Raw genomic sequence first — 26,831 nt, 5'->3', positions numbered from 1 at the left:
AACCAAAGAGCTGCTACAATGTGTGTATCAGAAGGGCAGAGGTCACCCATATGACCTACATTATTAACTGTTATGGATCAACATAAGCCATTTGGTACCTTTTTGAAGATGATCAACATAATTATTTAGTCCATAAACCATTTCACAGTATTTATCTTGCTGAATTTATCTCACCACAAAATTTGCTGATTTTAATTGCTCTAAACTAGTAACCAGACCTCGGGCCTGGGTTGCAGACACTCAACTTGCTTGCCCGAGGATCATTCCAGGTTGCTGCTGCTAATTCCACCTACATCTCTACTCACTGTAACATTGGGGAAGTCACCAAACTCTATACTCCAGAAGAGAAGCCTCTTGTTTTCAGTATACGGGAGCAGGCAGGGTGTGCCAGCATTAATAGCCTGCAGTTGTATCCATACAAAGATCACATTGGGAAACTCTGGCAAAGAGTGTCTGCCTGTTGCTCTGTAAGATAATTGTGGTGTCCATGCAGGTAATAAATGGCTACTAAAGACACTTACTCACAGTTTGCCGATCTCCTGCTGATTTTCCAGTACTGCTAGGAAGTGTTGCGCATTGTGGTATTTCTTTTGAGAGGTGATTGCGGAGATGGCGCCTACCTGGCTAAATAGCAGCAGCTGTGAGAACTTGCAAAGCCAAGCAGTCTGACCCGAAAATATCACCAGCCTCTTCCCTTCCCAGAGCCATTAAGTTCCTCCAGCACTTTGTGTTTGGACTAAGAGTCATCAGTTTAGGTAAGGCATCAGAAAGGGTAACCCAACAATGATATTCTGTCAACCACAGAACTGATGAACCTGCTCTTTACACAACCTTTTATTATCATTAATAGATAATAATGTAATTTCAAGCTCATTATTATAGCCAACATTGGTTCATATATTTTGTTATTATTATATTCTCTCTGAATACTATGTTACGCCGCTGCAAGTAAGAATTTAATTGTTCATTTCTCAGTATATAAGCCAATTAAACACTCTTGACCCTTGACACTGGACATATAAAACATTAATTTTGAAGGCATATCCACAGAATAAACACTGCACCGTTGATGCAATTTCTAGCCACTTTGCATGGATTAAAATGCTGAAATGCGCTTGGATTTGCACAAGCAGCTAATCCAATGGGCCTGTAAATAAAAACTGCTGTGGTCTGTTTGAGTTCTTGGCAAACCCAAATGGATTAGGGAGGTAGACACAAAATGCTGGAGTAACTGTGCGGGTGAGGCAGCATCTATGGAGAGAAGGAATTGGCAATGTTTCGGGTCGAGACCCTTCTACAGACTGATGTCAGGGAAGGGGGCGGGACAAGGAAAGAATCTTGGCGTAGACAGTAAAAGGCCTGTCCCACGAGCATGCGACCTGCATGCGACAAGCGCGAACTGCATGTGGCAAGCGCGACCAAACCGGAAGCGGGGGCCGCGCGGAGGTCGAGTGATCCCCGTACAGGGCCGGTCCCACCAGCATGCGCCTGCATGCGGTGAGCGTGACCAAACCGGAAGCGGGGATCGCGCGGAGGTCGAGTGAGTGATGTGAAGTTCGAGCGAAGTCCGCGGGAAGTTCACGCATGACGTACGGCGTCGAGACGCAGCGCACGCCCGTCAAGGCAGTGCGTACGGCGTTGAGGCGGCTGCGGGCCGGTAGGCCGTCGCCGCGCGGAATTTTTGAACACGGTCAGATTTTCGGAGCCCCGCGCGATGTTGGGACCAGCTCCGCACAACTCCATATGGCTCCGGCAATCAAAGTGGGACCGGTCCCGCGAGGCCGTACGGCTCAAGCGACCACGTTAGGTCGCGCTTGCCGTATGCAGTCGCATGCTCGTGGGACAGGCCCTTAAGACTAGTGGGAGAACTGGGAAGGGGGAGGGGATGGGGAGAGAAAGCAAGGGCTACCTGAAGTTTGAGAAGTCAACATTCATACCGTTGGGGTGCAATCTACCCATGCGATATATGAGGTGCTGTTCCTCCAATTTGCGCTGGGCCTCACTCTGACAATGGAGGAGGTCCAGGACAGAAAGGTCAGATTGGGAATGGGAGGGGGAGTTGAAGTGCTGGGCCACCGGGAGATCAGCTTGGTTAAGGGACTGAGTGGAGGTGTTCAGCAAAACAATAGCCGAGCCTGCGCTTGGTCTCGCCGATGTAGAGAAATTGACACCTGGAACAGCGGATGCAGTAGATGAGGTTGGAGGAGGTGCTGGTGAACCTCTGCCTCACCTGGAAAGACTGTTTGGGTCCTGGGATGGAGTCGAGGGGGGAGGTAAAGGGACAGGTGTTGCATCTCCTGCGTTTGCAAGGGAATGTTGTTAATTTTGGTCCTTACAAATTGAAAATGCACTGAATGCCAATGCATATGTACTACCTGTCATGTGACAGCTGTTTATAATGTGGTGGGATGTGGGTTGCCTGTGTTTTCCACTTGCTCTTAATGCCGCTCTCTGAATTTGCTCTGCAATGTTATTCAGGAAAAATGAGCACAAAGAAAACCGTAGAAAGAAAATACACATTTTTCATGTTATTCGTTTTACTGAAAATCAGAATGAGTTCACTAAAGTAACCTGCATGACATTACAATTTAAAAGAGAATGCAGCGCTATTGGTTAATTATTGATAACTGGGAAAGTCCACAATTTGAAAAAATAAAGGTAGCCTCCTTCTCTAATGTTGTATTTGCTTCCTTTCCACTCTGATTTCCAACTTGAAAAATGTTATTTGTGCAAGTCAAGTTAATATTGTAATTTTATTTGGTTCAATCATGTCTATGAGCTGCAGGATACTCTTAAAGGTTGAATGATAACTTGCTTTCAGAAGGAAATTTCCTTCATCATAAATTAGCAATAAAACAACAAAAGGACATTAAGAAATTATAAGATGGAGAGTGGGTAATATTATTATTTCTTTAAACAGTAGCTATGAACCTTTATACAGATTAACAATAGAAAACACAAGACACTGATGGATATCAACTTAAGCCATTCTATCAAGGCTGTGCAAGATTTGACAATAAATATGCAATTTTTTTTACTGTTTTCAACAGCTGAATATATTGCATTTGTTAAAAGGCAATTGAAGTGGGTTAATATCTTTGAAAGAATATTGACCAGCAGTTAAGTTTAAACAAGAACTTTAAAGCACTATTCCTTTTCAACTAAGCTCGAGAGCTTACATTGAAGATTTCAATAGAATCAAATGGAATGTATAATTCCATTAATAGAATTTAACAGGATAAAGATTATTCTTTAATTCACTACAATTCTTTCTGATAGAATTACAGAATCATATAATGGGTTCAGCAAGAAAGGAGACGATATGGCCCAATAAGTTTTTGCCAACACTTAGATAACTATCAAATTAATCCTTCTCCCCTTCTTGGTCCCATAAAAATGCCATAATTTTACCAATCACTGTAAATCTATATCATTATGACTCTTCTGCCACTGAAAAGTAGCATTTATTTTAAAGGAAAACATTAGAATGTAACTTATCGAATCACTCTTTACATGTTATGCTGCAAGGAGAATAACTTCATTTCCCCTAGTCTCTTCACATAACAATTCCATCATCTCTGATGCTGTTCTATCAGTCACTTCTGCAACTACACCCAACCTTCACTTCAATCCTGAAATGCAGTTATTAGGACTGAGCCCAGGAACGCAAGAAAATAGGAACAGAGTTGGTCATCTGGCCCCTTCAGGACTTCCCCACTAGTCAATATGATCATCGCTAACCTGCTCCAGGAGTTAACTGTTCGATGCTAGTTCCCCACAGCTCTCAGTCTCATGACCCTTCAAAGAATTATCGACCACCAATTCCACAACACTCTGGGTATAGAATTTCAGAGATTCACTATTCTATTCAAGAAGAAATTAAGGTGCACCTCAATTTTACATGTCTATTCCTTTATGTTGCAACTATGTCTAAAAAAATAGACACAATAGCTCTGGAGTAATTCAGTGGGTCAGGCAGCATCTCTGGAGATCGTGGTTAGGTGATGCTTTGTGTTGGGACCTTTCTTCAGGTCTGAAGAATGGCCCCAACCCAAAACATCACCCATCATGTTCAGCAGAGATGCTGCCTGACACACTGTTACTCCACCACTTTGTGTCTTTTTTTGTAATCCACCATCCGCAGGTCCTTGTTTCTAAGTTTGGAAACAACTTCATGTCTATCCACTTATGATTTTATATACTTCAGTAAGATCATCTGTTATTCTTTTAATATCTACAGAATAGATCTTGCTTTTTCTAATTGTTTGTGCTATGACAGCCCTGTCATTCCACAAATTAAATTAGTGAATCTCTTCAGGACTACCTCCAACTGTAGTGTATCCTCTCTAAGATATGGGGACCAAAACTGCTCACAGTACTTCAGGTGTGTCCTCACCGACATCTTGTATGATCGTAAACATATGTCTCTGTTTTCTAACATTACTCCCCTGCAAGAAAGCTAAAATGCCAATTCCTTTCTTAATAACTTACTTCACCAACCTTCTAACATTTGGCTTTGAACAAAATATTCCAATGCAGGGTTAATCAGTGGAATAAGAAGGTTTAGCATAACTTCCCTGCTTTTGTTCTCTATTATTTTATTAATAAAACCAAGAGTCTCATATAGGTTTTCTAAGCTTCTAAAATTGCAATCTAAAATTGTCATGCCATCTTCAAAGAGTTCTGTATATAAATTATGAACAATTTTCTTTAGACAAGTTATTCCTAGATATATCATTGCTCCATGTTTACATTATGCTAAATCCTTCAAAAAAATAATTTACATTGAATTAACAAATAGTAGATTAGAAAAAAATTATATAATTCTTAAATTACTACAATTGCTGCACTTAAAATTATGAAAAGTCCCATGTGTAGTCTAAATTGTAAACTGCCAAACTGCACAGAATTGAATAACAATCCGGAGTAACGGGAAATGGAGCTGCTTCTCTCTTGTCACAATTTATTTATCAATGCAGGGTGACTGGTAAAAAATAATCACAAGGGCAATGAATCAAATATATATATTTCAAAATTAGATGCTAAATGCTGGAGTAACTCAGCGGGTCAGGCAGAATCTCAGGAGAAAATGGACGTGACATTTCGTGTTGGACCCTTCTTCAGAATCTTTGGTATAAACCAGCATCTGCATTTCCTTTTTATTAGAATAAAATATTTCATTTTGCATTGTTCATTTTGTACAAAACTAGAACTAATACTTTGCAGGGCCCTTTCATATTTTCCCATGATATTTCTCTGTGCCAGTTACAGACCTGCAAAGTATATAATGAGCTCTATAATGTTAAACATTTGCAGTTCAACTTGACAATGGGATAAATAATTTGGTTCATCAAGTGAGTTCAGCAAAATAGGTATTTGTTTAATAGATTTAACTTCCCCAATCTATTTCACAAGATGCAAGGCTTGTTGAGCTGCTACCTTCCAACTCCAGCGGCCTGCATTTAGTTGTGACCTTGGATGTTGCCTGCGTGTTGTTTACATGCTTTCCCCATGAGTGCTTCGGTTTCCTAAAGGTGCTCTAGCTTCCTCCCCTTTCCTGTAGGTGTGTGGGGTGCAAGGTTAATTGGCCTCGTGTGGGGATGTGTAGTAGAAATATGTGCTGGGTTGAAGGGACGGTGCGATGAATAAAATGTGAGTCGTAGGAATAGCGTAAATAGTACTTGATGGCCATAGGGCCTGCTTCCATGCTGTACAGCTCTACGAATCTGACTGAACACCCTGCTAGGATATTGATAACTTTACCGAGTGCTTTTTATTGCCATCAAAGTACAAGGGTGGAGTCAAATTGCTGTTAACTACCCACTATATCCAAGACTATAAATATGTCAATGACAATTTCTGCTATAATTCATCTCATCTGTGATAATGGCTTACCACTTCTCTTGTCATTAGTATTGTCTAACTTGCCGATTGTGTCTGACAGCCCTGCTAATCGTAACACATAATACAGATAAAGAAGTAGACTGAAGTTAACTTAGCATAAGGAAAATAGTTAATTCAGAAATTCCTTCCCATAATTCTAAAAAAAATGGTGCTGTTCATGAGTAAAGAATGGTGCCGTTGAAAATCAAACAGAGCAATCAAATACCTTATGAAAGGTGGTTCCCTGTTGTTTCAGCCTCACATAGTCTAATGTCTTTGACCTGCTGTCACCCTATCACAGATTGTCCTTTTGTCCTATCTAGTCCTCTGCCACCTTCAATGCATATTAAAAGCACCCTTTTTTAGCACTTTTTCCCAATTTTGGTGAAAATCTTTGACGTGAAACATTAACTGCTGCCTGGTCTGCTCATATCTCATATATTTCCTGCTTCTGCAGGCACATCTTAAATTGGTACTGTTATCGTGACAATCCTGTATTCACAGAAAGAAAACAGGGTATTTGGGTGTGAAATCATATGAGGCTTCCATCAAAAAAAGAACAGTGCTTAAATTCCAGAGATTAAATAAAGTTCATGAAATAAATTATTTACTTAGGTTCGACTTTGAAGTTTGAGAAACCCATTTTTGGTTCAGTTAAATATATACCAGTATAAATGCTTAGTCTGCTATAACCGCTGGATATACTTTGCTGCTGTTGAAGTTAGCTGACCTAAAATATTGTTGCAGCCTATTGCCATTCTATAACTTATATAAATTTAAACCTTAATATATATATTACATTTATCAAATTGTATATTTATAAAGAACGTGCAATAAAGTTATCCAGAGGCTTCTTTCAGGCTCATTTTTGTTCCCTACAAACTGAACCTAAATGGCATTTGGTAAATCAATCCATGAGGCCAGGCCAATATCACTGGACCAGGTTAAATATCTGTGGGCATGGTTCCAATTCTGGACAGTCTAATGGCCACATTCCAATTTCCAAATCTTTACTCAAAGACCTTTCTACTATGCTCTTGTGCTGAATAATTAAACAATCGCAGTCTACACCAGCTAATCAGTCAAGAAGTCATGAATTATGTACCCTAACCTAATTAATAAAGTGCCCTCCAAAATAATTAAAAGACATTGGGATTGAAATTAATCCTTGGTTGCTGGGCTAAACAGGCAATATGATTGTGGTAGACAAAAATGCTGGAGAAACTCAGCGGGTGAGGCAGCATCTATGGAGCGAAGGAAATAGGCAACGTTTCGGGTCGAAACCCTTCGTCAGATATTTTGTCCTCCAATATGATTGTGGTGGTGCTTTGTACTCTGCCTCCAAAATTATGTTACTTTGTCTTCAATAGTCCATAGGTTACAGTGATATAGCAGTATTGTTATTCTTTCAAACTAATGAAGTGAGGTTGTGTGTTCAAATCCAGCTAGAAACAGCTGAGGAATTTAAATTGTTTTATTAATTAAAGTAATTGAAAAATAAATAACTCCTATGAGCAGCAGTAACTATGAAATTCATTTGGCTCAATCTGGAAGAAAGCTTACTATCACCATCTGATCTGGTCTATATGTCACAACTAACTCGCATTAATGTGGCTGACTTTTAAAAGGCCTCTGAGGTAGCAAACTCTTCACTTCAAGAGCAATTAAGAAAATGCACGAGGTGTTGCATGTATACGCTGTCCCATGATATTGTGAATTACTAATCATTCTTCCATGTATCCAACACACATGGTATTCGTCCACCGTATACCTCTTAGAATTGGACATGGAAGGTATATTTCCAGTCAAGAATCTAGAAGCTGAGGGCATAGCCTCAGAATAAAATAACTTATTTCAGAATGGAGGACACATATTTTTCAGGACACATAGTTCAGAACAGGGCGACTTACTGCACAAAGACAAGTTGACCTGGACCTGAAATTAATCTCCGAGGTAAATTCAACCCAATTTCACAGAGTTGTGGTGTTCAACGCTATTTAGAATGTTAAGTGCTTGTAATGCATGTCAGATACAAAAAATTTAGTTTGTGAATTAGACATCAGTTTGTCAAATTGAATGGAGTGCAAGCATACAATGTCAAATTCACAGTAAATACTGCTGCAGGTTGTCGGACCATTAAATACATTTACACAGACATTGCAATGGAGGCTTTTATCTCTAGTCTTATGGGAAATCAAAGACAGACAAGGCCAGCAAGTTGCACTAACTTAAGTTGAAACTTTTTGAATTGTTATCAGTTTTTGATATCTCCCTTTTAAAAATGTATTGAATGTAGGTGTGCACCTTGTTCTGCTATATAATTTCAAGTTCCCAATTCAAAGTGATTGAAAAGTCAAGTTTTTAGGAATGAGATAGATGTTGACTTCAAAATTCCTTCCCACAACTCCAAAAAGGAAGGTGCTATCCAGTTGAAAATTAAACAGAGCAACAGAGCATTTTTGGAACAATCGACCCCTGATTTCCTGACAATTACTCCACTGTCAACATCTATCTCCAGCATTTCAACCTTGCCATGTCAACCGCACTGGTATCAAAGATGTCGGTTCTGATTCACTCACAGATCAACTAGCTTTCATGAACCTTGCTCCATATGAATCCATGAATCCATATTATTGACGCAGGCTAGTCATAGAGGCAAACATCATAGAAATGAGCCCTTTGGCCATGGAGTCCATGATGACCATCAAGTATCCATTCTACACCAATCTCATTTTATAGTCTTTAAAAAAAATTGTTTTTGAATAGCGCCTGACATTTTGCCAGCAGCACAACAGAAAATCATCAAATATAGTAGTTCTCAGCTTACCTGTATAAAATAAACAGCAGAAACCAGCGATGCAACTGACAAGCTGCTAATGCATTTAAACGCATTTGCGCTATTGCGATCTATTGGCAGCAACGGAGCAGCCGACTGTAAGGGAATTCCCGATCGCAGGGGAATCCCTGATCTCATGGAGGATTGCAGGAATAGTAATGGGCCTGTCCCACTTAGGCGATTTTTCAGGCGACTGCCGGCGACTGTCAAGTTGCCGGCAGTTGCCTGAAAAACTGGCAACTGGAACGGCGACTGTCAGAGTGGAACACACACACACTGCATCCTTCACCAGCCTGTTATGCAGGCGGGGGACAGGGCAAGCGGGGGGAGCACTGTCTGAGTGAAATTCACACGGTGCAAAGCCAAGGTGATACTGCGATGAACAGGAAGGTTGGCGCCGTAATTGTGACGGTTGAAGCACAGTGTACGGTAAGTCCTTTAAAAGAGGGGGGGGATGAAGTGGGGGGGGGGGGGGAGAAGTGGGGGAGAGAAAACCTTTAAGAAGCCAGAGATACACGGTTGTGAAGCTCGGTGGATATTTAACATTACCGGTCGGGTATCCTTGGTTCTGAAAACTACTGCTTACTTTTTTTTTCCTCAATGAGCCAATGAAATTCACCGGTCAGCAGTGGCTACAACCTACGAGATCCTATGACCTCCTGGCAACCCACTAGGACCTCCTGGTGACCCACCTACAGAACAAGAATTCTCCCTACTCTCCATGGCGACCATAATGAGGCCGCGACTAGTTCCCAGAATGCGGGAACTCCTCACAACCATGAAGGCGACTCTTCGGCAACCACCCGTGAACATGTGGCGACTGCATAGTCTCCTGCAGTCGCCTAAGTGGGACAGGCCCATATGTACTGTACCTGGAAACACCGGGGAGGCCTCCATGTTGTCTGGAAACGTAGCTGGCGGGCAAGACTACAAGTGGCAATTATAAGGAAAGCACATCAGTGCCTCTACTTCCTGAGAAGATTACGGAGATTTGGTATGTCAAAGAGGATTCTCTTGAACTTCTACAGGTGAACAGTAGAGATCATATTGACTGCTTGCCAACAGTTTTCCTCCATCCAGCTTGTCCAGTCCTTTTATAATTTTATACATTTCAATAGACAATAGACAATAGGTGCAGGAGTAGGCCATTCGGCCCTTGGAGCCAGCACCGCCATTCAATGTGATCATGGCTGATCATCCCCAATCAGTACCCCGTTCCTGCCTTCTCCCCATATCCCCTGACTCTGCTATTTTTAAGAGCCCTATCTAGCTCTCTCTTGAAAGCATCCAGGTCGGAGGGAGCGGGGGGAGGGGGGTAGAAGGAAGAGAGAGAGAAGGGAGGGAGAGAGAAGGGAGAGAGAGGGGGGGAGAGGAGGGGAAGAGAGGGGAGGAGATAGAGATGAGTGGAGAGAGAGGAGCAGAGAGAGAAGAGGGGAGAGAGAATGGAGAGAGGGGGGAGAGAGAAGGGAGAGAGAGAGAAGGGAGAGAGAGAAGGGGAGAGAGAGAAGGGAGGGAGAGGGGGGAGAGAGGAGAGGAAGAGAGAGGAGGAGAGAAAGAAGGGAGAGAGAAGGGAGAGAGAGAAGGGAGAGAGAGAGGGGGAGAGAGAGGGGGGAGAGAGAGGGGGGAGAGAGAAGAGGGGAGAGAGAAGGGGGTGACGGGAGCGTGGGGTTTATTTTCCCACACAAGCCACAGGTGACTGGGCAATCTGAACCCAAGCACCAAGTTGAAAGCGGCCAAAGATGTGCATCGCTCGGGACAGCCCCCACTCTCCCACGGCCACCCTCCGCGGGCTGCGGGTCGAGTGGAGCGGAGGGTTGGGACAATGTTCATGCCTTCACAGTGATGTGATGGACGCGGGTGTGTGGACCAATCGCTGACAAGTCCCGCTCCCCCGGCAACGTCAAGTCCGTTATTGGACTTTTCTGTTGAGCGGCAGTCGGTCCATTGGCCTGCAGGCGACGCCGCCTATCGGGTAAGTGGCGTTTCGACAGAGCGGCCATTCGGTAAGTTTGCTTTTAGGCGACGCAGCTTTTCGGTTCCTTGGGTTTTAGGCTTCCCGCCCTTACGGTTAGTTTGCATTTAGGCGTTCCATCCTTTCGGTTAGTAGGCGTTTCGTCTTCGGACTCTTTCGGTTTATTGTCGTTTCGGCCACGTTTCCATTCTGTTCTTTGGCTTCGACTTCTTTGCTTCGGCCTCTCGTCCATCAGTGCCACGTTCGCACACGATGTAATACCCTTCCTAAATCCATGCTGATTTGGACCAATCCTTTTGCTGCTATTACTTGCGCCGTTATCACTTCTTTCATAATTGACTCCAGTATCTTCCCCACCACTGGTGTCAGGCTAACTCGTCTATAATTTCTTGTTTTCTCTCGCTCCCTTCTTGAAAAGTGGGATAACATTAGCTACACTCCAATCCACAGGAACTGATCCTGAATCTATAGAACATTGGATAATAAATTACAATGCGTCCACGATTTCTGGAGCCACCTCCTTGAGTACCCTGGGATGCAGACTATCAGGCCCTGGGGATTTATCAGTCTTCAGTCCCATCTGTCTACCCAATATTATTTCTTGCCTTCTTACCTTTACAATTCCTCACTTCTATCCACAGCGACTCTACATCGTCAGTCCCTGTCACCCCTCGCAAGGGACTGAATTTCATCCCTCACCAACAGGGCTACCCCACCTCTTCTGCCTGTCCTTTCTGTAGGACATATAACCCTGAATATTTAGTTCTCAGTCCCGATCCTCCTGCAGCCATGTCTCTGTAATCCCCACAAAGTTGTATCTACCAGTCTCTAACCGAGCCTCAAGCTCATCCACTTTACTTCTTATATTTTGTGCATTCATATATAATAATTTTAATCCATTATTCACCTCACCTTTCACATCAATTCCTATTTCACTCTCATACTCTCTTGTCCCTTCATAAGCTTTCAGCCCCGTTAATTCTGGTAACTCTCTTTCCCTTTAACTCCATCCTTATATTTCCAATTTTTCTCCTCCCCCCCCCCCCCACTATTTAGTTTAAACCCACCCGTGTAGCAGTGGCAAACCTGCCTGCCAGAATGCTGGTCCCCCGCCTGTTAAGGTGCAACCCGTCCCTATTGTACAATTCACTCTTACCCCAAAACAGATCCCAGTGGTCTAAGAATCTAAATCCCTGCCCCCGGCACCAGCTCCTCAGCCCACATTCAGATCCCCCATCTCCCTGTTCCTGCCCTCACCAGCACGAGGAACTGGAAGCAAACCGGAGATAACCACCCTGGAGGTCCTGCTTTTCAGCCTTCTTCCGAGCTCTCCAAAGTCACGCTGCAGAATCTCTTTCCTCTTCTGCCCGACGTCATTTGTGCCGACGTGCACTACCACTTCCGGCTGCTCACCTTCACCCTTGAGGATGCTCTGCAATCGGTCCATGACGTCCTGGATCCTGGCACCAGGGAGGCAACACACCATCCTTGAATCCTGCCTGTTGCCGCAAAAACCCCTGTCTGTACCTCTCACGATGGAGTCCCCGACTACCACGGCTCTGCCTGACGTCTGTCTCTTCGGCTTTGCTTCAGCATCACGTTTTGACTCGCAGACCTGAAAAATCTTATGAAAGATGCTTCTGAAAAGAAACTGAGAAGGGTCAACTGCACAGCCACTTAAAGCTGAAAATAAGCATGAATGTGAAAGACGTACCTTTTGTACTCGTGCTGTGCATCACATCCATTGACAAAGGGCTTTTGGGCTGATGTTTCACCTCCAATTAGTTTTTGATCGATTGAAAGATACAGCTTGGAATCAGGTCCACTGAATCCACAATGACCAATCACACTTGTTCTATGTTATCCCACTTTTGTATCCATTCGCTACACACTCAAGGCAGGTTTACATAGGCCAATAACCTGCAAACGCACAGGTCCTCTGTATGTGGGAGTAAACTGGTGGAAACCCACATGGACGCAGGGAGAGCATGCAAACTCTACACAGACCACACCCAAGGTCAGAATCTAACCCTGGTCCCTGCAGCTGGGAGGCAACAACTCTACCAAATGCACCACTGTGCTCTCTTTCTATTTGATCATAGTCATAGAGTGATACGCTGTGGAAACATGCCCTATGACCCAACTTGTCCAAACCGGCCAACATGTCCCAGCTACACTAGTCCCACCTGCCTGCATTTGGTCCATATCCCTCCAAACCTGTCCTATCAGTGGAAACAAAGTAATTAAAAACCATTTCGTTTAAATTCATTGATGGGCAAATTATTGGAAACCATTCCAAGGATCAGTAAATATCTTCATTTAGAATAGTACAGATTAATTGGGGGCAGTGGGTATGAATTTGTTCAGGATAGGTCATGAATGATTAATTTGATAGAATTATTTGAGAATGTAACACGGTGAATTAATGAAGGCAGTGCATTTGATGTGGTCTACACGGACTTCAGCAAGACACTTGATAAGGTCCTGAGTGGCAGGTTAATTAAAAAAAACACATGCAATCCACAGGAAAGGAGTAAATTGGATCCCAATTTGACAGTGCAGTGCAGTGCTTGATGGTGTTTTTGTGATTGGAAATGTTGGGGTTCCAAAGTTATTTTCTTGTTGCTACCTGATGCCAGAACTTGTCACCCCTTTCACACCCCATTCACAGTGGTACTACTGCATGCTGTGACTCTTAACTTAACATCGTTGGCTATCCTGTAATTTTACTTTAATCTTATTTTGCCCGACTTGGCATTTTGCAGTTCAATGTTGCATCATTCTACGGTTTTGCATTTGTTGCTGTACTTATTGCTGTATTTATCATCCCTGCATGTATACAGCTTACTCTGTGAACTTCAGCTGAACAAGCAATTTCATTGCACCCTGGTGTATATGAAAATAAACTTATCTATAATCTGTTGTAACATATTAATATTTTAACTTAAGTGTAGTAGACATATAAAGTAAGTTTGCAGATGATATAAAAATTGTCCATGTGGTTGACATTGAGGAAGAAATCTTTAGACTTTGATAAGATCTGGAGAATTCGATCATTTGGGTCGAAAATCGAAAATGCAGAGCAGGGCGAGTAATGCATTTGGGAAGGTGCATCATGACATAGGGAATGCACAATGAATGGGAGGACATTGTTGTAGCTGAAAGGGTGGTAGAAGCAAAAGGCCTCATTATGTTTAAAGCAGTACTTTGTGAGCTTGAACCATGTCCTGCTGTGCTAAGGATCGATTGCTGGAAGGTGGGATTATGCTGGTCAGGTCTTTATGTGGATATAATGGGTGCAATTACCTCCTCATGCATTGTAACATTAAGATAGTTTTATGATTCAACTTTTTAAGCAGTAGCACTCCTCAGCGATATAAGAAGTGCACATATTCTGTTACATCCCTTTTAGGACTGGATTTAGTGTTTGACAAGTTCTTCACCAATGCCAGAGCTGCAGCTGTTGCACAAAGCAGGAATATTGAGGCTCTGTGTCTCTGCAAGATTTTATTTTTTCAGGAGCTGCCACCAATATATAATTTATCTGTGTTCTCTGTAATACTACCTGGGAATTGAAATTCATAGACCTAAAACAGGCAGCATTTTCTGCTGATTAACCGTAGCAACCATTGCTTCAGTATTGCTTCAATACATAACCCCTGTAACCTCTGCATGCAAGGCACCCATGAAATACCGCATTAGTGCACGTTCATTGTTGGTCATCATTGCACCATCTTCCATTCAGGACTGGAATGGGCATTTGTGCTATGTGTAAGACATGTTTATCACTTAAATACGGTTGAGCTCTGAATTCCAGACTTTATGGACCAGATATTGGAAGATGTCATTAAAACAGAATGCAAACAGAAAAGGGAGATGAATCAATGATAATTCAGGTCATGGAATCTTTTCATAATATTGAGTCATGCTGAAGGCCTCCAGACTTCAATGTGACCCAAAAGGTATTGTCTGTTTTCAGAGCCAAAACTGTACAACTGTCAGGGACAGCCTCAGAGTAATTGGGGCCTGGAGCTGGCATTCAGATAAGTGGCTATAGCTGGGGGGGGTGGTTGGAGGATGAGGGAGATGGGGTAATGTTCAGTTACTGATTATATGACCAGAAAAGACTCGAAAGAAATCAGGACAATTTTATTTCAGTTTAGTTCTTTGGGTGGAGAGGGGTAGTATTTGGGCATGGTGGATGGGAAGAGGATTTGTGGGACAGGAGATGGAGAGATCTGGGAGAGAATGTGGGGCAAAATAAATAGGAGACTGTTTATCAGTGGTTGCAGATCCATGCTATGATCACTTGATTGGCACTATGGTAACATTTGACCAGAAGCATGGAAAACAGTGTTGCAGTTATCATTTTGGCACCGATTGATGCATATCAGACCCCATTGTGCTGAACCGAGGGTGAGCAGATACAATATCTTGGCCTGTTAATCTTAACTGTGATGCTATTGTAAAGATTATAGGTTTTAGCAATTTAATCAATACTCAAGTTCCCTAATTCTTACCAAGAATCATAACAGCTCGAGTGAACTTGAAAATAAAAATTACAATTGTTTGATGTAAAAACTCCATTTTTATTTTCCCTATTGAAATCCTTTTGATTCTCCAAATATTGTACCTTTTACAACATCAACAGACACAGACATTTAGAGTCAAAGATGTTTCACACGAGGTGACTGATGTAACGCACGACTTTTCAGCGACTGTCTTCGACCTTCAAGCTCGAGGGCACTCGCCTGAAAAACCTTGAGCTGGATCGACCGTCAGCGAGGAAACCGCGAGCCGGATCGACCGTTTGCACCCACACACATGCAAAAACACATCGCAAAGGCGGGGGCCAGAGAAAGCGGGGGAGCGCTGTCTGAAATTCACACCCGCGATGAACAGGAAGGTAAAAGATGGCTGTCAAAAGGGCAAAAGGGGCTGTCCCACTGCGGCGACCTAATTGGCGAGTTTAGAAGAGTTTGCCCTCGGCTCGTACTCGCAGCATGGTCGACACAAGGTACTAGGAGGTCTTTGTAACTCTCCTCCATGCTCAAGAGTAGTCCCCGCTTACTCGAGGCCTCAGCTCGGTCGCGGCGTATTTTTCAACATGCTGAAAAATGCCCGCGGGTAAAAAAAGGCCGCCATGGAAAAAAATCAATATTTTTTTTACTCGTAGGTTTAGTCGAAGTAGGTCGTAGTAGGTCGGCATGTTATTCATAGGTAATCGAGGGTAATTGATGGTAGTCGAAGGTAGTCATATGTAGTCTTCAACATAGTCGAAGGGAGGTCGAAGAAGATCGAAGGTCGTCGTCACTCTCCACTATTCGGTGTCCAATTTTCCCGAAGCTAGTCGAAGCTAGACAAAGCTAGTCTTCAACATAGTCGAAGGAGGTCTTCTACATAGTCGAAGGAGGTTGAAGGAGGTCTTCTACATAGTCGAAGGCAGTCTTCAACATGACACTTTTTCAAACTCTCCTAAACTCTTCTAAACTCGCCAATTAGGTCGCCACAGTGGGACAAGCCCTTGACGAATGTGCCATCAAATTTTGCACACTATACTTCTGCAGCAAAGGCCAGATAATCCGTTTTACAGGTGTTGTTTCAGGTATTAATATTGGCAGGACGCACGGGATATTTCCTGAACTCCTCCTTGAAGATGGTTCATGAGATTTCTGAAAAAGTGGCTTTAGTTTAACTTCGGAATCAAGGGCATCTTATTAATTGTTGTCAGACTTTTGAACGGACCTCTCAATCGACCAATCTATCAATGGTGGTACTTCCATTAAAAAAAAAAATCTACTCCAGGACAAGGGGTCACAGCTTAAGGATAAGGGGGAAATCCTTTAAAACCGAGATGAGAAGAACTTTTTTCACACAGAGAGTGGTGAATCTCTGGAACTCCCTGCCACAGAGGGTAGTCGAGGCCAGTTCATTGGCTATATTTAAGAGGGAGTTAGATGTGGCCCTTGTGGCTAAGGGGATCAGAGGGTATGGAGAGAAGGCAGGTACGGGATACTGAGTTGGATGATCAGCCATGATCATATTGAATGGCGGTGCAGGCTCGAAGGGCCGAATGGCCTACTCCTGCACCTAATTTCTATGTTTCTATGTTTCTCTGTAGTTATCACACTAGTTCTGCACTTTGTTTATTTTCTCTTTTATGCTTCCTGATGTACTCATGTATGATATGATTTGCTTGGATAGCACGCAAAATAAATTCCACTGTATATCAGTATATGTGGCAATAAATAAGAAACCAAATCAAACCAATATAATGTGATGCTTTGACATTGCTCCACTCTAACATTGTATTGCTGCATGTCTATATCCTGAAACTCCTTACTCAGCAGCACCACACTTGAGCCAATTACAGTCGTGCATTGAATGGTACACTTACCAACATCCTGAAAAAAAAAATATATATATATACAGGTATATATTATATACATTGCCCTCCATAATGTTTGAGACAAAGACCCATCATTTATTTATTTGCCTCTATACTCCACAATTTGAGATTTGCAATAGAAAAAAATCACTGTGGTTAAAGTGCACATTGTCAGATTTTAATAAAGGCCATTTTTATACATTTTGGTTTCACCATGTAGAAATTACAGCAGTGTTTATACCTAGCCCCCCATTTCAGGGCACCATAATGTTTGAGACACAGCAAGTCATGTCAATGAAAGTAGTCATGTTTAGTATTTTGTTGCATATCCTTTGCATGCAATGACTGCTTCAAGTCTGTGATTCATGGACATCACCAGTTGCTGGGTGTCTTCTCTGGTGATGCTCTGCCAGGCCTGTATTGCAGCAATCTTTAGTTTATGCTTGTTTTGTGGGCTAGTACCCTTCAGTTTTCTCTTTAGCATATAAAAGGCATGCTCAATTGGGTTCAGATCGGGTGATTGACTTGGCCACTCGAGAATTGACCATTTTGTAGTTTTGAAAAATCCTTTGTTCCTTTAGCAGTATGTTTGGGATCATTGTCTTGCTGTAGAATGAACCGTTGGCCAAAGAGTTTTGAGGCATTTGTTTGAACTTGAGCAGATAGGATGCGTCTGTACACTTCAGAATCCATTATGCTACTACCATCACCAGTTGTATCATCAATGAAGATAAGTGACCCAGTACCTTCAGCAGCAATACATGCCCAGGCCATAACACCCCCACCACCATGTTTCACAGATGAGCTGGTATGCTTTGGATCTTGGGCAGTTCCTTCTCTCCTCCATACATTGCTCTTGCCATCACTCTCATATAAGTTAATCTTCATCTCATCTGTCCACAAGATTTTTTTCCCAGAAATGTGGTTGATCTTTTAAGTACTTCTTGGCAAACTGTAACCTGGCCCTCTTATTTTTGCAGCTAACCAGTGGTTTGCATTTTGCAGTGCAGCCTCTGTATTTCTGTTCATGAAGTCTTCTGCGGACAGTGGTCATTGACAAATCCACTCCTGTAGAAGGGTCTTGACCCGAAACGTCGCCTATTCCTTCTCCCCATAGATGCTGCCTCACCCGCTGAGTTCCTCCAGCATTTTTGGCTACCTTCGATTTTTCCAGCATCTGCAGTTCTTTCTTAAACACTCCTGAAGAGTGTTTCTGATCTGTCGGACAGGTGTTTGGGGATTTTTCTTTATTATAGAGATAAATCTTCTGCCATCAGCTGTGGAGGTCTACCTTGGCCTGCCAGTCCCTTTGCGATTAGTAAGTTCACCAGTGCTCTCCTTCTTCTTAATGATGTTCCAAACAATTGATTTTGGCAAGCCTAAAGTTTGGCTGATATCTCTAACAGATTTATTCTTTTTATTTCATATCTCAAATTGTGGAGTACAGAGGCAAATAAATAAATGACGAGTCTCTGTCCCAAATATTATGGAGGGCACTGTATACATATATGTACAATGTATGGGAAGTCTAACTGCAATTTTTTTGTATTTCCGTATTTCCACTCGTGAACTATTGGTGATATGTAAACCGAAGTTATGAAAAGTTATGCCAGCATATTGTTGGTATGATAAAACTTAGGAAAACTTTGTGAAGTGAAGTCATATTGGATTCCCTTTAGAATAAACTTGACAACTAAACCGGATGTGTATGCACAGCTGGAAGATTCATCAGTCTGTGATTTATCAAAAGCTGTAGCTCCCAAGACAAAATAATACTTAACATAGGAAAGAACTGCAGATGCTGGTTTAAATCAAAGGTAGACACAAGTCTGGTTTGGCTCAGCCACCAAGCACGACACCTGGAGGCTGCAACAAATTGTCCAATCAGCTGAGAAGGTTATTGGCTGCAACCTTCCCTCCATTGATGAACTGTACACTGCAAGGGCCAAGAAGTGAGCGGGCAAGATCATCTCTGATCCTTCGTACCCTGGCCACAAACTCTTTGAATCACTTCCCTCTGGAAGGCGACTCTGGACTGTCAAAGCTGCCACAGCCAGACATAAAAACAGTTTTTATCCACAAGTAGTTGCTCTACTCAACAGCCAAAAATCTGTAGCCTCCCTTTGATCTGGTATGATGTTGGTTCACATGCTTGATCAATGGTGTTTTATCATTAATGTTTTATTATTATTAATGTGTAGTGTTTTCTGAGTCATTTGTAACTGTCACTGTATGTCATTTTGTTACTTGTGGGCGGAGCACCAAGGCAAATTCCTTGTATGTGAATACTTGGCTAATAAACTTAATTACTTAAAATGCTGGTGTAACTCAGCAGGACAGGCAGCATCTCTGAAGAGAAGGAATGGGTGATGTTTTAGGTCAGTCTGAAGAAGGGTCTTGTCCGAAATGCCACCGATTCCTTCTCTCCAGAGATGCCGCCTGTCCTGCTGAGTTACTCCAGCATTTTGTGTCTACATAGAAAAACTTATTTTATATACCGTGTTGGGAATAAGTACAATATTTTCTTTACTTTTTTCAGTTATGAACTTTTAAAATGAATTGGGCATTTTATTTGATCTGCCTGAATAACACCACCATCAATGAGGAACATTGATTTTGCTTTGTACATGCAAACAAAGCACAACGGGAGAATCCAAGCAGTTTAATATTCTGCTTGAGCAAAATAGTCATTTGATTCAGTATAATAGCTTCCTAGTGTGTTAATTAAATGTATGGCATTTGATGGAGGGTGGACTGGTGACTTCATAATATATTGACCTAATTAAGAGAGGATGGATACTAACAAATTAACCACATCAGATCAGACAGCAAATTAGGAGTGTTTTCCAAATAATTAATATATATCCTTTAACCTTTCACTGTTGCAATTGATTAAATCCTTATAAAAGTATGTGCTATAGCTCAGAAGAGCCATTTAATACATTTATTGACTAACAGACCTCAGCATGTTAGGGTGTCAATTATTAGAAAGATAGGACTTAAGAAATGTATTGACTCTTACCGTAAACTAAATTGCAAATCTAGCAAATGAATATAGCTAAGACATTGGACCGATTTACACATGATTATTATGCACAATTCACACATTAAAAAGCAGTTTTGTCTGGAGGGGGTGACATTGGCTTTCACATCTGTGTGAGACCATGCTCTTTGCGAAATTGTCCTGGGCAATTCTATGCACTTTGCCCCTTTGTGTGACTGATGTTTGTCCACCATCAGTTGCATCTCTAGTAATGTGTCAGGTCAGATCAGATGTCATTTTGGATAATGCACAACCTTCACCGATCACCTACAGAGAAACTAAAGTGCATAGCGCAGAGATTAGTAGCCCGACAATGGCACTGATATCAATGTCATGCACATCTGCAAGCCTCTGTTTTCAGTGGTTGGCATTAAAGAAAATGATTGTTATTATCTCTTCTGGATTCTCAGGAGTTTGGTTCTGATCACTCAGGTGGACACAATGATCAATGCACCTCAGATTAGCTCAGACCCATTAATCCAAGGACCATCAAGTGCACAATTTCATTGCATTGAGCTGGATTGCATTGATCTCTATTTCCCCCATCCCACAGGATTCCCCTCATTGATTAGAATGGGTATCAGGGACTTTGGGTACAAGGCAGGAGAGTGGAGTTGAGAGGGAAAGATACATCAGCCATGATTGAATGGCGGAGTAGACTTGATGGGCCGAATGTCCTAATTCTGCCCCTATAATTTAAGAACTTATATCCTTCATAATGTATTTTACAATGGCTGCCACGAGGAGTTCCTTATACTCAAACTTGCTTCCTATCAATCAGGGTAGCAATGAAATGACAAGTATGATTCTGTACCCAGCTCCTCCTAAAAAATGCCCAGGTTTAGAATAATGATTCTGTGTTCAAAAGGCCAGTGCACTATGTTTAATGCTCATTTGCGCAATTTTGCAAGATTTGTCAGTACTTTGGACCCATATACAGTGTACATTTGTTCCATCAAAAGAACTGACTTTCAATGTCTTGGCAAGTTTTTTAAAGATGCTAAATTTGGGTAAGGCAGATTACGGCATTATTAGGCAGGAGGTAGGGACGGTAAATTGGGAGCTGTTGTTATTGGGTAAGTCATCATCTGACATGTGGGAGCCATTCATGACCAGCTGATTTTGGGACTGCCATGTTGCTGTAAGGAGAGAGAATAAGGATGGCAACGTTAGGGAACCTTGGATGACCAAAGAGGTTTAAAAAATAAAAAGCAAGTGTTTGAACGATTTAGAAAGATAAAATCAGGCAAGACCTTTTGCTTAATAAAATGCAAGTGTAATTTTGGTCCTAATCTTACCCCCTTAGTCTGGTTCAGTCAAACACCGAATATGAAGCACTGGTAATCAACTCTCTTTATTATCCAACACCACGGGTCCGATCCTTGTCTCTACTCGTTCAAGCCCTTCAGCCTTGTGCGAATAGAACAACTCCAGCAGATCAGCACAGTCCCATGTGCTATCCCAGAAGATCGACACACTCTCATGTGCTCTCCCCTCTTTTATATCTTTACGGACCCTTGGTGCGAAATACAACGGGAGGGGGGGCAACCCATACAAGCCAATCATCAATAAGGGTTACAAAATACATTGAATGACAGGTCCCTAGCCCAATCACAAAACATCACATAACATAGTTTTGATAGCAAGCACTTAGTGGTAAACAATTCCATTAAACAAAGAAACATTCTACCAGGTAAAGTAAACAATTTGGGCAAGGCCCCTCTCCTTGACCAATCACGAGTCACGGCGCGAAGACCATGCAACATAGTTAGCAACATTATTATAACGCATAATTTCCCAACCAATGCATTTGCAGCAGGACCTAGCTCCCTCTGCAAAACCCTCATACATATTAACAATTAAAGGCCATCTGGACATCAACCTTTATTCAACCTATTCCCAGGCCACAGACACTCTGGAGCCATGATCCTCGTGGTCTTTGCAGCTTTTGCAAAATATGTCAAGCAGGCTTTACAAAAGCAGACATCCTCCATTTTGTCAGGCACCCAAAATGCCAAATATTATCACAAGCAGGAATGAACTCAATTGAGAATTAGAAGGGACAAATGGTGCCATGAAAATGTAAATAACGAGTCGGATTCAAGAAAATCATAAGGTGTTTCATACATACATTAAGAAAAGAGGTTGAGGGGAAACCTGATAGAAATATATAAAATTATGAGAAGCATAAATGTTGTAGACAGTCAGAACAATGTTCCCAGGGTAGAAATATCAGAGACTAGAGAACATAACTTTAAGCCGAGAGGGGGAAAAAATGGAGATGTGCAGGGCAAGGTTGTTACACAGAGGGTGGTGGATGCTTGGAGCATTGTGCCTGGGGTGGTGGTGAAAGTAGAGATGATGCTGATGTTTGATCTTATTGATAGGCATATGGATATGCAGGAAATTGAGTGATATGGATCACATGCAGACAGAAGTGATCAGACAGAATGCAAATTGACAGAATAGGGGTGGTCGAGTTATTGTCTTGTGGTGCCAGAGACCTGGTTTCAATCCTGACTATGGGTACTGTCTTGTATGGAGTTTGTAAGCTCTCCCCATGACCGCGTAGATTTTCCCCAGGTGCTCCAGTTTCCTCACACTTCAAAGACATACAGGTTTGTAGGTTAATTGGCTTCAGTAGAGATTAAAAATTGTACCTAGTGTGAAGGATAATGCTAGTGGATGGGGATTACTGGGCCTGTTCCCACACTGAATCTTTAAAACTGAAATTAAAGATATAACTTTAACTTGACATCATATTCAGCACAGACATTGTGGGCCGAAAGGCCATTTCCTGGACGGTACAGTTCTATGTTATATGTAGAAGGCATAAAAGGCTGCTGTTAAAAGAAAATATGAAGTCACAGGTCCTACAATCTTATTTCTATATATTAGGCTATCAATATGAATGATGGGAAAATGCGTGATCAATCTATGTTTAGATATCTTGCAAGGTTAACTTTAATATGGTAAAAAGATATCAAGTGACAATGTACAAAGTGTAGTGCAGACTGATAACCCCACATTTGATCCAAGCATAAGAGGAAGAACCTGATCTGGCCGAAAAACAAGTAATTCCCCTATATCTTATTTGAAACAACTGTATAAAGTGGAATATTTTGGTGTAAAATGTTTCAGTAAAATGATTCCTCAGCAAAAATCAATTTATTCAATTGAAACGTTCAACACTGCTTTTTCTATGGTTCCATATGACATTGAAGAATATGATCGTTCAATAACAATTTCAAATTCCTTTCTTTAAGATCAATAAACCATACCTAGCTGACAGCAGCATGAGAAATATCTACTTTATGAATGAATCAATATTAATGCTCCCTGTATTCAGTAGAGCATTCCCCTGGACAAGAGCTGAGCTTAATTGCATCAGCTTGTATTTTTCGTCAAGTGTATGTCAGCTGAAAGAACTTTAACATGTTACCTCAGCAGAATCTCTCAGTCTCCAGCTGGGCATGGCACGAGGGACTTTAGCCTCCTTTTTGAAACAGATATTTTGGCAGAGGTATTTTTCTAATAAATTATAAATTAATTCTTTAGATGATTTTTTTTTTGCAGCATCTGTTTACAAACACCATGGTTTTCTTTGTATAGTTTGTGACAAGATGGGTTTTTGTTCAGCAAAAAGAATATCAATGTGTTATCGAGCCACTGCTGGAATAAACCTGGGTGAAAAAGCACTCTTTTCTTCCGTTTGTAATAAATTCAGCTGCAGGAAAATCAACCCCAGTAGCACCGAGGGTGAGGATTGAAATGTGAGTACATAGAGAGGAAATGTTTGAGTTTTGATTCCTATGATAAAGATAATGGTAGGATACAAATACCAGTGGATCAGATGTTTTGTGTTGGGTTTCTACTTTTGATTACTATGATGTGATCTCTCTAACATTGGTTTATATGTGGGTACAATTCAATGATGGAGTGAGTCATGATGCCCTTTGTACTTGAAGTGACCACCGTCATTCACTACTAAAGCACACATATAACTAACTGCTGGGTGTCTTGAGTTGCTAACAACAGTAAGCATCCCTTGACAAATTGTAGTCGAGTTAGATAGGTAATGCTGTGAGTGGAGGAAAAAAATAAATTGTTTCCTCATCATTTTTAGTCAAAATATACTGCCCTGAACAAGTCATAACAGCAAAACTATTGGTACTAATCATTGGCATCATATTCAGCACATACCTTGTGGGCCAAAGGGCCTGTTCCTGTATTGTAAGTTCTATGTCATATGTAGATGGTATGAGGCTACCATTAAAATAAAAATATCGTAGGTTATACAATCTTATCGTTATTCTAAAAACTGCCAACAGAGAATTCTTGAAATTGTAAAACAAGGAGCTGCAGATGTCGGTTTACAAAAAAAGATACAATGCACTAGAGTCATTCAGTGAAATGAGTTTCAGTTTAGCCAGCATCTCTGGAGACTATGGATAGTTGATGTTTCAGGTCAAGACCCTTCTTCTGACTGATAGAGGGGCAAGGAGTTGCACATGCTTGGTTACAAAAAAAGACACAATATGCTGGATTAACTCAGTGGGTCAGGCAGCATCTCCAGAGAACATGGATAGGTGACAGGTTTCGGGTTGGGACCCTTCTTAGACTGATTCATGCTATACTGTTCAGTCTGAAGAAGGGACCCAACCTGAAATGTCCCCGATCCATGTTATCCAGAGATGCTGCGTGACCTGCTGAGTTAATCCAGCACTTGGTGTATTTTATTCCAAAAATTGTATCGATTTGTGAATCAACATAACGCAAGATAAATCAAGAATTGAGTGCGGTGGCAGCAACTTGGGCTAATGGCTAAGCGCATACAATACAACTTTACCAAGTTCATCGAGATACAAATTGAAACCTGTTACTTTTCTGGCAAGAAGTAGCAATCAAAACATCAAGAAGTGTTGATTTAAGAATGCTGTTTTAAATTCTTTCAAGGTTATTGTTTTTAAATTTCTAATGAGTTGCTTACTTGAAACCATTATAATATTTAAAGAAGTTAAAAAGTATTTAAATTTCTTTGGGGTATTTTATATTTTTAATATTTAGCATTATGTTTTGTTTTTAAAGATGTTTTTTAGATGTTCTTGAATGTTTTTATTTAATGTTTCAGAAACCTTCATCAAAGATTTGTCTCGCTAAGTTTGGGGAGGCAACCTTCCTGAAAGTTACATCTTTTTTTATTTTGTGTCCATCAACCATTAGATATGATGCTCCTCTTATACCAGCAGACCAAGGATTGCCATATAATGATTCACTTTCACCTGGGATATCATCTGGGTGGCAAGAAAATTAAGGTCTTAGATTGCATTTATGACAAAAAGGGTTATATCCTTAACATTTCTGTTCTCTTCTAAATTGTTGCTGAGAGCTAATGGAGTCAAGAGTCAAGAGTGTTTTATTGTCATATGTCCTGGATGGAACAATGAAATTCTTACTTGCAGCACAACAGAATATATGAATATGTAAACATTGTATTTAACGGGGAAAAAAAAAAAGTTCAATAAATAACAAATATAGTGCAAATGACAAATGACTGACTTGTAGTTTGGGTTTGGTCCAGATTAATATGTCCTCTGCTTTGTAGAGACAGCCTGAGAAAAACAATCCCTATTGCAATGATAAACATTGTATTTCCCACAACACATCCCCAAGTGAGCCCTTTGATTGAGGCTACTAATTTAGAGCTAATTACTGTGGAATTATGGACAGTTTGGTGTTTAGAGTTTGTGCCTCAGAAGAGATGGATTGATTTTGCCCAAGCAATTTTTTTTTTCCTTGTACATTTACATCTGTCAGAGAGACAAGACTTTAATGTAGCAGAATGTAGAAACAATGAACTGCAAATGCTGGTTTACAAAAAAAATATACACTAGGTGATGGAATAACTCCACAGTTCAGGCAGATTCTGTGGATAACGTGGATAGGTGATGTATCGGGCCGGGATCCATCTTCAGGCTGATTGTAGGGGGGAAGAAAGTTGGAGTAGTGAAGGGGCTGTACAAAGCTTAACAGGTAATAGGTTGATACAGTTGGAAAGGGGGTTTTGATAGGCAGATGGTTGCACAAAGACTAGAGATGAAAAGACAGAAGGCGTGGGACAAAATGATCGAAGAGTTGCAAATTGTGAGGCTAGAGGAAGGAATGTAGATTGAAGGGGAAAGGGAGGGGAGAAATAGGTGTGTGTCCAGGTGGAGCACAGGGGAGGAGAAAAAGAAGGATGGGGATTATGTGGGGGAAGAAGGGAGAGGGTGAAGTTTAGTTACCTAAAATTAAATTCTTGCTTTGCTTCAGCACAACAGAACATAGTAGGCATGACTACAAAACAGATCAGTGTGTCCATATATCATTATATAAATATATACACACATGAATAAATAAACTGATAAAGTGCAAATAACAGATAATGGGCTATTAATGTTCAGAGTTTTGTCCGAGCCAAGTTTAATAGCCTGATCAGCCATGAGCGAATGGCGGTGCGGGCTCGACGGACCTGGTGGTCTACTCTCGCACCTACTTTCTATGTTTCTATGTTTCTATGGCTGTGGGGAAGTAGCTATTCCTGAACCTGGTCATTGCAGTCTTCAGGCTCCTGTACCTTCTACCTGAAGGTAGCAGGGAGATGAGTGTGTGGCCAGGATGGTGTGGGTCCTTGATGATACTGCCAGCCTTATTGAGGCAGCAACTGCGA

This window comes from Amblyraja radiata, chromosome 12 (assembly GCF_010909765.2).
Source record: "Amblyraja radiata isolate CabotCenter1 chromosome 12, sAmbRad1.1.pri, whole genome shotgun sequence".
Lineage (NCBI taxonomy): Eukaryota > Metazoa > Chordata > Chondrichthyes > Rajiformes > Rajidae > Amblyraja > Amblyraja radiata.
The sequence above is the reverse complement of the archived record's forward strand: the minus strand, read 5'-3'. Positions refer to the sequence as shown.